We start from the raw sequence: 4,026 nt of genomic DNA, 5'->3' as shown, positions 1-4,026 counted from the left end.
GGGAAGGAAAGGGTGGTCGGGATAGAGGTCGGTGGGAGACGTGCCACATTGCATGCACCGACGCGAGTACTTTAGGGGCGCAGCACGAGCAGGGAGCAAGGAGCTTAAAGGCCGAGTGAATGATGACAAATTGAGCCACAAATAAATCGGGCGACGAAAAGCGCACCGTCACAGAGAGAACAACAACATAGCCGCACCGCCGCACTGCCACACAGGGCAGGCTATATAACCCCCTGCTCGGCTTCCCTCTTATTAGAATGGAGTGGGATTTAATACATGCGCAGCCTCGTGGCGGGGAGCGAGTCTTGGCTGCGCGCCCGTGCGCGCGCAGGGTGGGGGGCCCGGCCCGGCCGCCTTGCGAGGCAGGTGCAGCGGGCCCGGCGAGCACGGCTGCTCACGGGCGGCCTACCCGCCCGGCGCCGTCTGCAGCCGTGCGCTGCTGCTGCTGCCTGCTGGATTCCAACACGGGGGCCGCCGTTGGCGACACCGCAGCAGCAGCGCCATACATCATGTCGGCGACAGACAATGCGTCTCGCAGCGGCGGCGGCGGGAGCAGCGCGGCGGTCCCAGTGCTAATTCCAGGGGAATTAAGTGCAGGCGGGGCTGTGTTGGCGCGGCGGGCGCTCGTCACCTGAGGAGCCACGCCACGCCTCCACGTCTCCATACGGCAGGGGTGACGGATAACGCCTCCGGGACTAGTGCGGGGGACACGCGAGCGTACACTGTTAAAAATGTTGTTGTAAATTTACAACACATTTGATGTAAAGTTTGATAGCAACAAATGTTGTTAAAAAACAACACATGTTGTAATCCAACAACATTCACCAAATTTCCTGAAACGAATTTTAATTCCAAAACAGTGGTCATTTACTTTCGTCTGCACCAAAAAAATTGTAATAAAACAAACTTGTTTGTTCTGTAACGATACATCTTGCTATCAAACTTTACAACGATATTGTTGTGGTTTTACAACATGGTGAATCGTGGGAATCATTGTTATGGACCACTGCGGGCAAAATAGAAGGAATTTTGCCACGTGCCATTAAAAACAAACGATGTTGTTTTTTTAACACACTAGTCATTACAAAGGGTGTGATAAATTTACAATTTTTTTTAACAGTGTACTTGTGTGTGTGTGTGTGTGTGTGTGCGTGAGCGCGAGCGCGTGTGTGTTTGTATCTCTGTATTGTGTTTGTGCGTGGTGTAGGCGAGAGGTGTGCGAGAATTTGAATTTATTGGGGCACTCAAGGAAACGTGTTGATTTTTCGATATTTTTATGGAGTCACTCGAGAATCGTTCCACTCGTTTTCAGAACCATGAAATGAAGTGCAAGTGAAAAGTTCAGTTGTCCAATTACATAGTCTTATGTTCAAAGAATCAAGAGCTTTACAAAATCGAACAAACATTTTGGACCTTCTAGTTGAAACTTCCAGTTGTTGTGGGGGTGAAACTCTTATCAAGTATATTGCACGTGCCATTAGATGCGAGTTTCATGATTGAAGTTTTAAAACGTTCTTTTTTAGTACACGTCGAACGATTTCATGGCAATCCATCAAGGAGCGACCGCAGCCACGCACGCGTGTGGGCGCGCATGATCATGTGTGATCACCATTACAGCCAGATGCAAAAGTCAATGAAGTAACCCCTCCCCGTCGTCCTCGTTTCTCTTTTCCTTCTCGCTTTCTCTCTCTCTCTCTCTCTCTCTCTCTCTCTCTCTTTTAGCGCACCGTCTCCCTCTCTCCCACATCCGCCGTACTGCTGCTGCACACTTGTCCTCCACACACACACTGCCCCTAAACCCAACACACAGCACAATGAAAACAATCAATGACAAATCAGAATCGGTGCGTGGCGGAGCGGGCGCGTGCGCCGCGGCAGCGGTGGTGGTGGTGTGGTCCAGCGCGCGCGTGGCGGGGCGTGGCGGGGCGTGGCGGGGCTGGGCGTGGCGGTGGGGAGCGGAGCGAGACAAGTGCGGCGCGCGCGGGAGAACCTGCAGCTGTCCTTGCCCAGCCAATGATCCGGCACGGCCACGCCCGGCCACGCCGCCGCATCGCGGGCCGCGTCCGAATACAAAGCGTCGTCCCTTCTTTTTACTTTACCCCCGGGGGGATGTGTGGTGTGCAAAGGTCCAGCGCAGCGCGCGTCTGTCCCTCCCTTCCCTCCCCTCGCCGCTCGCACGCAGCCCCACGGCTTCATCAGGCAGTCGATATAGCGCCCGTCCATAAACACATGCTGGGGTGGGCGGACCACACAGTGCACAACATGTGCGTTTCTTTCTGCACCCACCGCCCCTAGAAAGTACATTGAAACAATGACAAAAAGTTTGAAATTAGTTTTTGTTGTTGTATGCTGCTGATTTAAATATACCAGGTGGCTGATTAACCCCGCTCACTTCTGTGGATATACTGTACCGCACGCACGAGTGTGGGCTTGCCTGCCTATCGCCCCTGTCCACGGCGCCTTACGACCCGAGCGGGTAGGCAACCAGCCTGCACTCGTGCTTGCGGTACACCATAACTACAAACAGAAATGATTGGGGTTAATCAGCCACCTGGTACAGTCCTATATGTACAGCTCTCTATACAGTATATAGTTCTGTAGAAATTTGTACCAAAACTATGTACTAATTTGTACAAGAATGTATGTTTATGCATGCACAAAAAAGTACTTCAACATGTATATAGCGTGTATGTATAAAGTTTCTTTACAGTGCTGCTGTTGCTGCCGCTTTTGGGAGTCCCGGGGGCAAAAAGAGTCGCGGTCGGTCGTGAGCTGCTCCAGCTCCTCTCTCCCGCCGGTCCGTGTGTTGGTGGCCCAGCTTGCTCGCAGAGCCCCCCCCCCCCCCACCAGGCCCCGCCCCTAGGGTCTCTTTTTGTAATTAAGGAGCGAGGCTGTGCGGCCAGCCACTGTCCACCGCCGCAGACCACCTTGACAAGCCCGGCTCCGGCTCAGCCGCCCGGCCCGGGCCCCACAGCGCCCCCGCTGCTGACTCTGATTAACCTCCCCAGCGAATTAATGCTCGGCCCCACTTCACCCCTAAGGGGGGAGGGACGGCCGTGGGCGGACCCGGAGGGGCCGCGCCGTGCGGGTAGGCAACTTAACACCCGTGTCACACGCCCGCCGAGAGGGCAAAATAGAGCGAGAGAGACGCAAGGAAGTAACGTCACAATGGGATTCTCACGATTCGTGTTTTTGCAGTGTGCCGCATTGCACGGCGTTGCCGGTTTTAAGATTTTTGGACAGCCCCCAAGACTGTCTCTACCAGAGGGTATTTTTCTGTGTTTATTTGTGTTACTTATTTATAGGTATCCTGAAGCTAGATTGAGCAAGAGCACCTCAGAATGCGTCTTGCGCACGGAGAGAGAGAGAGAGAGAGAGAGAGAGAGAGAGCGAGAGAGAGAGAGAGAGACGAGATGGGAGGGGAGGGAAAGAGGCAGGGGGGGGGGGGGGCTGAGAGGAGAGGGGTGGCATTAGGGCACACGCGCTGCGTCGCTGCTCCTTTGACCGCCGACCCGCATGATTGAGATCAACGAGGAGGGATGATCTGAGCCGGGAGGCGGCCCGACCCAACCAGTCCAACGCAAACCCTGCGGTCGCAAAAATACAAAATAGTACATCTGGCAAAACGGTGTGGTGGGAACGGGAAGGTATAAGTAAAGAGCGTGTGCTAAACGGATCTTAAAATACATGTAGCAGTCCGTGTTATTGAGTATGTACGAACGTGCGCGCGCGTTTGTGTGTGTGTGAGAGAGAGAGAGAGAAAGAGAGAGAGAGCGGGGAGGGAGGAGGGGACAACGGGAGGGCGACGGCGACTATACGGCTCGCGCGCACCCGAGCACCCGCCTCAGTCAACCATAACCCTTGCCTTTCAATTGCTCATTTGGTGGAGTCTCGTCTCGTTCCGTGTCGTCTACTCCCCCCCCCCCACCGTTTTTCCTGGACTGGGTTCGCTTCCTCCCTACTCTCACTCTCCTTCAGCAGTTGCGACCCCCCCCCCCCCCCCACCGTTTTTCCACGAGGAGGCTT

The sequence above is a fragment of the Frankliniella occidentalis genome, unplaced genomic scaffold (genome assembly GCF_000697945.3).
Source record: "Frankliniella occidentalis isolate FOCC.00 unplaced genomic scaffold, Focc_3.1 Scaffold63, whole genome shotgun sequence".
In the NCBI taxonomy this organism is placed as follows: Eukaryota; Metazoa; Arthropoda; class Insecta; order Thysanoptera; family Thripidae; genus Frankliniella; species Frankliniella occidentalis.
This window is presented reverse-complemented; position numbering follows the sequence as displayed.